The sequence below is a fragment of the Salvelinus alpinus genome, chromosome 2, assembly GCF_045679555.1.
Source record: "Salvelinus alpinus chromosome 2, SLU_Salpinus.1, whole genome shotgun sequence".
NCBI lineage: Eukaryota > Metazoa > Chordata > Actinopteri > Salmoniformes > Salmonidae > Salvelinus > Salvelinus alpinus.
In genome coordinates, this window is record NC_092087.1 from 49,947,456 (window position 1) to 49,961,887 (window position 14,432).

Below are 14,432 nucleotides of genomic sequence, written 5' to 3' on the forward strand. Positions count from 1 at the left end.
TCGACGTCACCGGCCTTCTAGCCATTGCCGATCCACTTTTCATTTTCCATTTGTTTTGTCTTACACACCTGGTTTCAATTCCCCAATTACCTGTTCATTATTTAACCCTCTGTTCCCCCATGTTTGTTTGTGAGTGTTTATCTGTTCATGTATGCGCACGTGAGGCTGGTTACGCTGGGTTATGTTAAACCATCATTTGTATTTCGTGTTAGTTTTTGCCGTCTTCTTTTGGGTCGCCAAATAAAAGGCTACTAACTATCTGTTTTGCTACTAACTATCTGCTCTCCTGTGCCTGACTTCCTACAGCTCATCACGCACACCATTACATGATGTAAAGATTACTAGGTCTTTAAACTTCTTAAGGCTAGGGGGCACTATTTTCACGTCCGGATGAAAAGTGTGCTCAAAGTAAACTGCCTGCTACTTAGGTCCAGAAGCTAGGATATGCATATAATTGGTAGATGTGGATAGTAAACACTATAATGTTTCTAAAACTGTTAGAATTATGTCTGTGAGTATAACAGAACTTATTTGGCAGGCGAAACCCCGAGGACAAACCATCCAGGAACTTTTTTCTTTGAGGTCACTCTCTTTTCAATTGGTTTTCTATGTGGATCTAGATTTCTAAGGCACTTGCTTGCAGTTCCACTAGATGTCAACAGTCTTTAGAAATTGGTTGATGTTTTTCCTTTGAGTAATGAAGAAGTATGGCTGTTCAGAACGAGGGTCGAGTCTAGTGTACTGTTGTGGTTGGGGCACACGACCTGAAAGCTTGCTCCACTTTGTTTTCGTCCTGTATTGAACACAGTTTATCCCGTCTAAAATTTTATCGATTATTTACGTAAAAAAATACCTAAAGTTGGATTAGGAAAGTTGTTTGAAATGTTTGGACAGCGTTTACAGGTAACTTATTAGATACTTTGTAGTCATGTTGCGCGAGTTGGAACCGGTGTATTTTCTGAATGAAACGCGCCAAATAAATGGACATTTTGGGGATGTAACGACATAAGTTATCGAATAAAAGGACCATTTGTGATGTTTACTGGACATAATGGAGTGCCAACAGAAGAAGATCTTCAAAGGTAAGGCATGAATTATATCGTTATTTCTGACTTTTGTATCACGCCTGGCGGGTTGAATTATGATTTTCATGTGTTGGTATGCTGGGCGCTGTCCTCAGATAATAGCATGGTTTGCTTTCGCTGTAAAGCCTTTTTGAAATCTGACACTGTGGCTGGATTAACACGAAGTTCATCTTTAAACCAATGTATAATACTTGTATGATTTATGAATTAATATTATGAGTATTTCTGGTTTTGAATTTGGCGTGCTGCTATTTCACTGGGTGTTGTCAAATCAATCCCGTTAATGCGATTGGCGCGTGAAGGGATCACTAAGAAGTTAAGAGTGTATTCGGAAGATAACAGCTCTATAAACATTATTTCGTGGTGCCCCAACTTTCTAGTTAATTACATTTACAGGATTAGTTTAATCAGGTAATATTAATTACAGAGAAATTATTCTATAGAATAGCATGTCATATCACTTAATCCGGCATTGCCAAAGACATGACAACAGTGACTGACTAAAATATTGTTAGCACATTTCATTGAATGGGGAAACTAAAATCGTTAAAATTGTAAAACTACTAAAACTAAAGTGTGTGGACATCTTACTATGTCACCCTTAACCTCTCTGGGGTAGGTGGGGCGCAATCATCCCACCTGGCCAATAGCCAGGGAAAATACAGAGCGCCATATTCAAATAAAATGATATAAAAATCAAACTTTCATTAAATCACACATGTAAGATACCAAATTAAAGCTACACTCGTTGTGAATCCAGCCAACATGTCAGATTTCAAAAAGGCTTTTCGGCGAAAGCATAAGATGCTATTATCTGATGATAGCACAACAGTAAACAAAGAGAGTAGCATATTTCAACACTGCAGGCACGACACAAAACGCAGAAATAAAAATATAATTCATGCCTTACCTTTGACAAAAAAAAATTGTTGGCACTCCAATGTGTCCCATAAACATCACAAATGGTCCTTTTGTTCGATTAATTCCATAGATATATATCCAAAATGTCCATTTATTTGGCGCGTTTCATCCAGAAAAACACAGCTTCCAACTTGCGCAACGTAACTACAAAATATATCAAAAGTTACATGTAAACTTTACCAAAACATTTCAAACTACTTTTGTAATACATCGTTAGGTATTTTTAAACGTTAATAAGCGATCAATTTGAAGACAGGATGATCTGTGTTCAATACAAAAAGATACCAAACTGACGCAACTTTTTTGGTAATGTGCCTCTCTCAAACAATTTACTTCAAGTGACCCTCATTTACGATGGCCGTACTTCTTCATTACACAAAGGAATAACCTCAACCAATTTCCAAAGAAATTCTGGTGTCCCAATGAAAACTCATTGAAAAGACAGTGACCTCAAAAAAAAAAAAAATCTGAATGGTTTGTCCTCGGGGTTTTGCCTGCTACATAAGTTCTGTTATGCTCACAGACATGATTCAAACAGTTTTAGAAACTTCAGAGTGTTTATCCAAATCTACTAATAATATGCATATCTTATATTCTGGGGATGAGTAGCAGGCAGTTGAATTTGGGCATGCTATTTATCCAAAAGTGAAAATGCTGCCCCCTACCCCGAAGAAGTTAACAATGTTATCTGGCTAACCTTGAGCTTGGAGAGACCAAACAGCATCTAGCAATGTCAAAAAGTCAAACGAGCATCCTACTCATTCTGGGAGAAAAAAACATCCTTCAAATGTCTTTGTGTGTCTTCTGTTGTCCATTTACATTTATACAGATGCAGTATAGTAGTAGAATGGAGACTGTTCATTAGCGGTAACAACCAAATCACACAGTACATCATGACTTACTTTCCACAGGCTGATCATTTAATTGTTTTATATACAGTACCATTAATGCACATTGGTACAGCATGGTCAACCAACCGGCAGGTTAGTTTTCTTAGGTGACGAGAGGTGGCTATAATACTGTAGGAGAGGTATCATAGCTATGATACATAGTGAAAGTATGCATTTGTTCTCAGTTCTTACCCGCATACAAGTCTGAAAGAAAGTCACCTTTATTGAATGAATATAAACAAGCTGGCCAACACTCAATAGTAATAATCTGATACAGCATATACAATAGCAAAAGTCTGGGGCACTGGAGACAGCCTCCTACAGTAGGTAAAACACAGAACATTCTCTCTCTTTCTCTCAGGGGGTTTCCTGCAACAGTGTTTTGATTCTCTCGTGCTCTTTCTTTGTCACTTACACATACACATGCGCTCACACACACACCTACAGTACACACACACGTATGCATGCGCACACACACACATACTTCTCACAGATTTACACGCGTAACACTCCAAAATATGCCGCCTCTCTCATAACACTGCACAGGCTGTCTACTAGGGGGACACGATATGTGAGGAGACACACACCACTCTCAAACACAACATCACACTGTCACAACGCAGAGGCAATTCATGTATGAGGACTGGAGCATCATGGGAAATAAGCGCACGTTCACACAAGTAATCATTCAGCATGCTGGACACACATTCAACTTGTTCCTAAATCTTTACTGTACAGCAGAAAACATTTACTATTACAAATAGTACAGTCCCAAACTGATTTAAAAAAAATGTCATCAAGAATAACTTAAATACAAAAAAATTACGCAATTGTTCAGTAAAAAAATTAAATCCGGCGGTGGTCACAGTGTTTTGTTTCATCCAAAGGTTTGCATTTTCAATATAATACAATAAATCAAATGCAACTTGTACACAACAAAGAAAGTGAATCTGTCAGCCTGTAATTAGGCTTCTCATATTCTGAATCAGAAGGTCTTTAACTCCTTTGAAACTATTGGTGATGTCTGTTGGCCTTCAACTCCTGGGTCGTGTTCATTAGGCACCAAACAGAAGAAAAATGCACTGAAACAGGGAAGGACTACCTGGACTTGTCCAATGAGAAGTGCTCATTCTCATTTTCCGTTGCAAAACATTTTAAAACATTGCGTGCCCTAATGAACACAACCCTGGTGTATGTTAACTGATAGGCCATTGATGAATCCTTAACAGTTTGATTGCACATCAAGATCTCGCTCTGCATAGAGGATAGGAGATTCTCCCCAACCTTTCACTCTCAGTTGGCACATTACGTAAAAATCTGCATGCATCAGCACAATGACGTGTTCCACATTTTCTACCATGTTCTATATACCAGGTGCTGTATATTCACTTTTCATAGTAGGAGAACCCCCTATTTCAAGTATTCAGTAGTAAATTACCTGAAAATTGAGGATTCTGAATCCGTTCCCCATGATGGTAAAGTGAGAGGTTCTTCACGTCTCCATCCGTGTGTTCTTCTGGATTGCTTTTCCTTACAGATCATTAGTACCAATCTGCATTGAAAACACAAACACAACATCCACACAACGTCTTTATTCTTTCTTCAATTTGATTTAATCCGAACTGTTGATTGTTAGTCAATCAGAGTTGGAGTTGTAAGACAACTGTCCTGTCTGTGTTGAAGTTGACTCAGAGGTGACCATCGTACAGGGATCCCTTCTGTTTGGATCCCAATGGAGGATGGGGCACTTTTCTTCAACAGTCACAATATCAGCCACAAGGAGCGAAACACACACACACACACACACACACACACATACACACACACACACACACACACACACACACACACACACACACACACACACACACACACACACACACACACACACACACACACACACACACACACACACACACACACACACACACACACACACACACACACACACACACACACACACACGGAGGGGGGCAGGTGGTGGGAGTGGGGAGGTGTAATAGTCTTGGATGTCTTCCCACTAGAAGGGTTTGTGTGGTTTTCTACACACTCAACTGTCACATATGTCAACACATCTGGGTACACCAGGACAACGGCATTGAAGACAACAACAAGCAAACACACAACCCAGAGACTGGCTGGACAATGGATCTGCAACGACGGAGTCATTCCAAACCTCCACTTTAATAAAGGTAGTGATAGTCCTCACTCACAAGTGCAAGTTTCTATCTGCTGTGCTGCTCAAAATAGTCTCTTTGCTACTTTAGTGAGCTGCAAAAACAGGATGTCTTCCCCTCTGTGAGAAGACTAAGGTCTCACTCTAACCCAATGGTGTGTGTGTGTGCGTGTGTGTGTGTGTGTGTGTGTGTGTGTGTGTGTGTGTGTGTGTGTGTGTGTGTGTGTGTGTGTGTGTGTGTGTGTGTGTGTGTGTGTGTGTGTGTGTGTGTGTGTGTGTGTGTGTGTGTGTGTGAGTCTCAACATAGATTTCTCACACTGCAACAGGAATGTAACATTAGCTCTTCTAAATGAGAATGGAATCATTTTCTCACTCCTTTCCTTTGGGCTGTGTCTCAAGGTTTGTGTCTCAAAACGAGTCACTAGGTTTGGATTTGGGTTAGCACAGACTGCTGAAAGAGAAGAAGAAAGAAGAAAGGGGAGATGAAGAAGATGAGGAGGAGGAGGAAGGAGGGAGGGAGTCAATGAACAGGAGAGACGGCTGTAAAGGTATGGCAGGAAATCTCCTGGGTGTCCATGGATGACATCAAACATATAAAATCTATACCCTCCTTGCACCATTTCTTCAGAGTCTCTCCAGCTGATCCTATGTACAACACAGTCTTCTACCGTTTATAAGCACACAAGGTTTTGGGATCAACTCCCTATTGAATGACATGGATGCACAATGTCCAATGGCCATGTCTCTCAGCTGTTTCTCTGGTTGGACACTATGTTGTGTGAGCACCAGTGATCTAAAAGCACCATTAGAAGTATCCCTGCAACAGGGGAGGAGGAGGTGCATAGGTGCATATCACGCTGAGAGACACATAACAACGGAATCTGATTGGTGTATGTTTTGAATAGACCATTCTGATTGGTACTCATGCTGCTTCAATACATCTAAACACTTTTTGATTGGTGCCCTTGACTCATGACTGGATTCAAAGTGGCATTATTAGTTCTGACGTCTGCATAGATGGGAGTTCTGACTGCATCTGGTTCAACTGAGGAAACAGGAGAGATACACAGACGGCAGCCCTAAGCCCAAAGGCCCTGCGACACCCCCAGTACAGGGCCCTGCCCATAAGGCCATGCCAGACTGCACATTAACGGCACAAGGAAACCTTTCTGTAGTTGAGGCAAGGCCCACAGAGAGAGAACAGAAGAGAAAAAAGGGAAGAGAAAGAGAAAAGGCAGGAAGTTGTTTCAAAACATCTCACCCCTCAGAGCAACGTCAGAAGGATAATCAACGAGGGGCTATGCGTTCTATGGAAAATAATGAACGACGTGGAATGTGTGTTCCACGACGCGCCGGCTATAGCTCCGTAGTGATCCCGTACAAAAACATGATTACAGTTTAAAACTGCAGTAAAAGCGCAGTAACTGCAGCCGACTGTGGTATTTTGGACTCAGCAATTGCAGAATAACTGCAGTTGAACAGCAGTTATACTGCGCTGTAAATGCAGTTAACCTGCAAAATTACTGCAGTAAAAAAAATGTTATTTTGGACGGAGTATTAGCAGCATACTGCAGTTATACTGCACACTAACTTCAGTTATACTGTAGTGTACTGCAGTTATACTGCACACTAACTGCAGTTATACTGCACACTAACTTCAGTTATACTGTAGTGTACTGCAGTTATACAGCACTCTAACTGCAGTTATTACTGCACACTAACTTCAGTTATACTGTAGTGTACTGCAGTTATACAGCACACTAACTGGAGTTATACAGCACTCTAACTGCAGTTATACTGTAGTGTACTGCAGTTATACAGCACACTAACTTCAGTTATACTGTAGTGTACTGCAGTTATACAGCACTCTAACTTCAGTTATACTGTAGTGTACTGCAGTTATTACTGCACACTAACTTCAGTTATACTGTAGTGTACTGCAGTTATACAGCACACGAACTTCAGTTATACAGCACTCTAACTGCAGTTATACTGTAGTGTACTGCAGTTATACAGCACACTAACTTCAGTTATACTGTAGTGTACTGCAGTTATACAGCACACTAACTTCAGTTATACAGCACTCTAACTGCAGTTATACTGTAGTGTACTGCAGTTATACAGCACACTAACTGGAGTTATACAGCACTCTAACTGCAGTTATACTGTAGTGTACTGCAGTTATACAGCACACTAACTTCAGTTATACTGTAGTGTACTGCAGTTATACAGCACTCTAACTTCAGTTATACTGTAGTGTACTGCAGTTATTACTGCACACGAACTTCAGTTATACAGCACTCTAACTGCAGTTATACTGTAGTGTACTGCAGTTATACAGCACACTAACTTCAGTTATACTGTAGTGTACTGCAGTTATACAGCACACTAACTTCAGTTATACAGCACTCTAACTGCAGTTATACTGTAGTGTACTGCAGTTATACAGCACACTAACTGGAGTTATACAGCACTCTAACTGCAGTTATACTGTAGTGTACTGCAGTTATACAGCACACTAACTTCAGTTATACTGTAGTGTACTGCAGTTATACAGCACTCTAACTTCAGTTATACTGTAGTGTACTGCAGTTATTACTGCACACTAACTTCAGTTATACTGTAGTGTACTGCAGTTATACAGCACACTAACTTCAGTTATACAGCACTCTAACTGCAGTTATACTGTAGTGTACTGCAGTTATACAGCACACTAACTGGAGTTATACAGCACTCTAACTGCAGTTATACTGTAGTGTACTGCAGTTATACAGCACACTAACTTCAGTTATACTGTAGTGTACTGCAGTTATACAGCACTCTAACTTCAGTTATACTGTAGTGTACTGCAGTTATTACTGCACACTAACTTCAGTTATACTGTAGTGTACTGCAGTTATACAGCACACTAACTTCAGTTATACAGCACTCTAACTGCAGTTATACTGTAGTGTACTGCAGTTATACAGCACACTAACTTCAGTTATACTGTAGTGTACTGCAGTTATACAGCACACTAACTTCAGTTATACAGCACTCTAACTGCAGTTATACTGTAGTGTACTGCAGTTATACAGCACACTAACTTCAGTTATACTGTAGTGTACTGCAGTTATACAGCACTCTAACTTCAGTTATACTGTAGTGTACTGCAGTTATACTGCTCTCTGACTGCAATATTTTTTTCTTCAGGGTGAATTACCATGAATTAAAAACAAATACAAAATAGCCTCAACAGCAAATTATTGCAGGATGTCCAAGGATATGCAGTAACACATTTGCCACTAGAAACATCCAATGAAGTAGTTAACAAGTTTACTAGATAGCTACAGTAGTTGCCTTGGTAACCAAACAAACAGACTTGATAGTTTAGCTAACCAAACCATAAATCCACGCTTGCTATTATGAAAATCAAATTCCACAATGCCAATAATGTTTTCAAAACATAGAACATTTAAGTGATAATGCCCGAGAAGCCAGTGTTTGAAGGTGTCACGTTTCTGACCTTATTTCCTTTGTTTAGTCTTTGTTTAGTTGGTCAGGACGTGAGCTGGGTGGGCATTCTATGTTTTGTGTTTCTATGTTGGGTTTGTTGTTTGGCCTAATATGGTTCTCAATCAGAGGCAGGTGTTTGTCATTGTCTCTGATTGGGAACCATATTAAGGTTGCCTGTTTTCACTGTTTGTTTGTGGGTGATTGTTCCTGTTCCAGTGTTTAGTGTTCACGTTACGGGACTGTATCGTCTTCGTTCCTTTTTTGTCGGTTTGTTGTTTTGTTCGGTGTTTAAGTATTTTCCCATTAAATATGGATTATATTCACGCTGCATCTTGGTCCTCCTCTCTTTCACCCGAAGACAGCCGTTACAGAAGGATATATTGGCACGGGTGTTGTTAGGCCCGAGACAATGTTACCAACATATTCAAATAATGATTGACATGTTTTAATAAAAAATGTAATTCTGATTAATTTATTCATACTATTTCATCCTTCCACAAGATATAGTCCAGAAACAAATCTAAGGTTGCTACCCAAGCCAGCTGGTCGTTCGTTCTATTGGTTCGGTTGCCAGACACGCGACCAAGTCATTCATTGTTTTTGTGCTGTATATATGGATGCGACCCAGTCGTACGTTCTAAATGTTCCATTGCCAAAAATGTGCCTGGCATAGAAAATATGCTCTCTCGTTAGGACACTGTTGTTCTGAAGAGTTAGCCATTAACACAGCTAACAAGGTAACTTCAAATTGAAGCTGTAAAGACTGCAAACTAGCTCCACTTCGTTTGACCTTTTTTTCAATTCACATTTCTTTGTATATATATCCATAAAAATTATGCCAGCTGATTCATGATTTTGACTGGCTGAGAAACGCTGCCTGCCTCTCTCTCTCGTCCCGACTCCCAACCCCTACACTTTCATTACTATGGAACAGTTGGAGATGTCATTTGAATATTGAAACAGTAAGGTTTATACAAATCTCAGCCGTTGAAAACTACATTTTATTAAAATAAAATGTGAGATAATGTCTCGATGCTTTTTATAGTGGAGATCAAGTTTATAATTTCCCTTCCTGATGAGATAGTGGATTGCGCAGTCAGAAGGAACAAAGTAAATACGCATTTTAACGTCATAGATTTTGCCGGTGGTAAATTGTGCAATAGACACAGGCTGGAATGCGCTTTTAACCAATCAGCATTCAGGATTAGACCCACCCGTTGTATAAGTAATAATGAACTATAGCCATTGAACTCTACCATGCTGATATACCATGTGGTATAGGGAAATAATGCACAAAAGTACTTCACTACTGTATAAGGTGCCATTTGAGACACTGTGTAGATTTAGACCCACAATGCAACACACCACACAACAGAGAGGATAGTTCCAGGCCCTGATTGTAAACACAACAGAGGGAGACATCTGACCTGGTCAGGGGAGGGGCGATGGCCGGCATGGGGGGGTCCTCTGGCAGGCCCTGGTCTTCCGCGGTGGTGTGGGGGCGGGTGGCGGGGGTGCCCGCCGTGCGTGTGGAGGGTGGTGGGGGTACTGCTGTGGATGCTGTTGTGGGTGCTGTTGGGGGTGCTGTTGTAGGTGGGAGTGCTGCTGCTGTGGTGGAGGCCCATTGGGGTGCTGTCCTGGGTGGGCGTGTTGTTGTTGTGGGTGTGGGTGCTGCGCTTGCTGCGGGTGCTGGGGCCGTTGTTGGTGTTGTTGGTGCTGAGGGGGGGGGGGGGGGCTGTTGGGGATGCCCCTGTGGATGCTGCTGCGGCTGAGGGGGGTACTGCTGTTGAGGCTGCTGGGGGTGTGGGTGTTGTTGGGGTGGGGGCTGGGGGTGCTGGGAGTGTGGGGCATGGGGGTATGGGGGCTGTTGCTGCTGCTGGGGGTTAGGAGGGTGCTGATACTGTGGCTGGGGGAGCTGAGCCTGGGGGCCCGGGTGGGGTTGCTGGGGTTGGGTGTGGTGAGGAGGGTGGGGGTGGTAGTGGTCATCTTCATAGTTGTCTGCAATCAGCTTCATCCTGCTCTGTGTCTATGGAACAAAACACAAACATGTCAGTGCTACAATTTAACACGAGAGACCAAACACTGACTTAGTCATTATGACTACCTAATGACAAGGAACTGATCTAGTTAGAAGGGAGAGAGTAGCAACTAAGTAGTTGAAATAAATGTTCAAACGGACCACTGCTGCTATCGTGAGCAAGTCCTTCCTGCAAAATATACTTTCTGTATCTGCTGTATACATAAAGGCAGGGTTGGGGTCAGTTACATTTCAATTCAGTCAATTCAGGAAGATAACTGAAATTCCAATTCCATATTTCTAATACTCTTCAATGAGAAAGAAAGGGAATTGGAATTTTTATTTTACTTACTGAATTGACTTAATTGAAATGGAATTGACATCACCCCTGAATAAAGGTTGAATACAAGGTCCACCTGCGTTTTGTCTCCAGTTCTGACCTGCTGTTTGAGTTGGTGCATCAGTCTGTCCTTCTCCCTCTTCAGAGCCAAAACCTTTTCCTGGGTCTTCTTCTTCCCAGAGGCAGACAACTCTAGCAGAGCGATGTTAGCGTCCTTCTCACTGATCGCTACCAGCAGGGCCTGTTGCCTAAGGAGAGAGAGGAAGAGTGAGAGAGTGAACGAGAGCCAGAGAGAGAGGGAGAGCGAGAGATAGAGGAAGGGAGAGAGAGAGAGGCAAGACATGCCTCTTTCCACATCCAAAGATTGATCATGAGATGGCTTTTAAGCATTCACAAGGCCAAGCAAGTTCTGCTTTATATTCTTGTACTACATGAATGATTTGACCGCAGCCCCTCTTGAAAACGCTGAATGAATATAACATGAATATGAAGAATATCAATAGTTTTCATTGTTCTGCTAATGTACAGTATGATTTCTAGTAGACGAGAGGCGCTGCTTGGTGGCGTCCAGCTCCTGTCTGGTCCTCTCCAGGGTGTTCATCATCTCCTCCAGCTGATACACAAACAGAGGATGTGATTGTGATTCTCTCTCTCTCTCTATATATATATATATATATAAATTACAGACCTCTACAGTGTATCAGACCTCGGCAGTGTATCAAATACTTGTTCTCCCCACATATATATATATATACTGTATATATACAGTGGGGAGAACAAGTATTTGATACACTGCCGATTTTGCAGGTTTTCCTACTTACAAAGCATGTAGAGGTCTGTAATTTTTATCCTAGGTACACTTCAACTGTGAGAGACGGAATCTAAAATCCAGAAAATCACATTGTATGATTTTTAAGTAATTCATTTGCATTAAGAAGGAGGAGGAAGAGGAGGAAGGAGGGATGTCACGACAAGAGGAAGCAGCAGCGCACACAGGAGACAGGAGGAAAAGAGGAGAAGAGTAAAAGAAACCATAGAAACGTTAGAATCATAACAGAAAAGAAGAACGACAACAGAGGACCCAGAACCAGAAGAGGTTGGAGTGTATTCAGAGACAGACAGGGGAGATCATCATCATCAGAAGCACCAATGAGAGTCAGTCACTGAAGAACACAGCAGCCTGACAGACAAAGCTAATGCAGGATGCACAGGATACACCTTCTCCTCTGACAGCCAGGTTAGAACCCTGCCTGTGTATTAGCTGCTGGCTGCACAGCCTGTGAGTGCGGGCCGGGCATGCAGTCAGTCAGGACACCAGCCGGGCTAGAGAGAGGGGGAGCGAGCGGGGGTAGGCTAGGAGGAGGGAGGGGGACAATAGAGCTAGTGTATATAGACAGCAAGGCGGAGAGGAGCCCAAGTGGGCTAGGGAGCAAGGAAATCAGGCAATGGAGGCACGGCAGACAGATAGACAGAGGGGACAAACCAACTGACTGAAACCTCTGCGGACCAAACCAGACTCTGGGTGGGTTCAATACTGGGCATACAGACCCTACCTACTAAAGCAGCTCAGCACAGTTGACCTGGAGCACAGCAGCTCTAGTCATGCAGGCCAGGCTACTAGGCTGAGAACCAGCCTTTATATCTGGCACAGCAAGCTGGACAGGGGAGTGGGCAGGGCAGGGGAGAGAGCACGGCAGGGCCGGGCAGGGGAGAGGGCAGGGAGACCAAGGGAGAGCAGGGGAGAGGTCAGTTTAGAGAGGATGGGTTTCACTGTGAATAGTAGGGTGGAGGTATTGAAGTATAAAGGGTGAGGGTGGTTGTGGGGGAGGATGAGGGGGCAGGCGGACAGATGGGGAGTTGGAATGAGCAGGAGAAGCAGAGTGCTCACGGCAGGAGAAGGAGCTTTAAAGACCTTCCTACTGTACAGAAGCTACACCAAACAGCCAACACACAAAAGGACACATCACAATCCAGTTTTCAAACAAGGCTGAATGGGTTTTCTCTGTGGGAATGGAAAGGGGATACCTAACCAGTTGCACAACTGAATGCATTCAACCGAAATGTGTCTTCTGCATTTAACCCATCCTCTCTCGCCTGGAGAGCAGGTGTTGTTGGGAGGTTAACTTCCATGCTCAAGGGCAGAACGGAGGATTTTTCCACCTTGCTGTCTCAGGGATTCGAACCAGCAACCTTTCAGTTACTCGCAGCCAATGGCAATGTCCTTTTTAGGTATAATGCCAGGAGCCACTTGTGGATTTGACAGCTCTAACAAAGTCCCACATCTGACACCGTCAAAACATCAGCTATGTGGATGTTGGCTAAAGCAGATCTGATTGAATCGGGCCCTAAGTTTGTTCCACCTGAGCAAGTCTGACCACAAGTGAAAGACCACTATGACACACCAATTTAATTTGATTGATCCTTTTTGTCTTCTTCTAATGTCTCTTAAGGGGAAAGTAATCAGATTAAGTTACTAATTACAAGTTTGAACAGGTAACTAGTAACTGTAATGGATTACATTTTGAAAGTAACCTACCCAACCCTGATCTGCAGCGACATTTATTTAATTAAAATAATAAAAACAATAACTCCACTTTAGAGGGGAAATCTGCAGTTCAAAAATGCAACAACTCTCAAATTCATAGACATAGCTATGGATGCAAGGACTGACCATCCATGATATCAAAATGAAAGTCTTAACCATGTTTAGAAACAAGCTTATATTTTGGGTTCTGATGGGGTACGACAGTTGAACTAAGGGCTCTATTCAATTGGTATTGTGTAAATTCTAATAAAATAAAATAAAATAAATTTGTATTGGTCACATACACATGGTTAGCTGATGTTAACGCGAGTGTTGCGAAATGCTTATGCTTCTAGTTCCGACAGTGCAGTAATATCTAACAAGTAATCTAACAAATTCACAACGACTACCTTATACACACAAATGTAAAGGTATGAAAAAGAATGTGTACATATAAATATATGGGTGAGCGATGGCCGTGCGGCACAGGCAAGATGCAGTAGATGGTATAGAATACAGTATATGCATATGAGATGAGTAATGTAGGATATGTAAACATTATTAAAGTGCCGTTATTTAAAGTGACTAGTGATACCTTTATTAAATCCATTTATTAAAGTGGCCAGAGATTTGAGTTAGTATGTTGGCAGCAGCCTCTCTATGTTCGTGATGGCTGTTTAACAGTCTGATGGCCTTGAGATAGAAGGTGTTTTTCAGTTTCTCGGTCCCAGCTTTGATGTACCTGTACTGACCTCGCCTTCTGGATGATGGCAGGGTGAACAGGCAGTGGCTCGGGTGGTTGTTGTCCTTGATGATCTTTTTGGCCTTCCTGTGACATCGGGTGCCGTAGGTGTCCTGCAGGGCAGGTAGTTTGCCCACGGTGATGCATTGTGCAGACCTCACTACCCTCTGGAGAGCCTTGCGGTTGAGGGCGATGCAGTTGCCGTACCAGGTGGTGATTCAGCCCGACAGGATGCTCTCGAT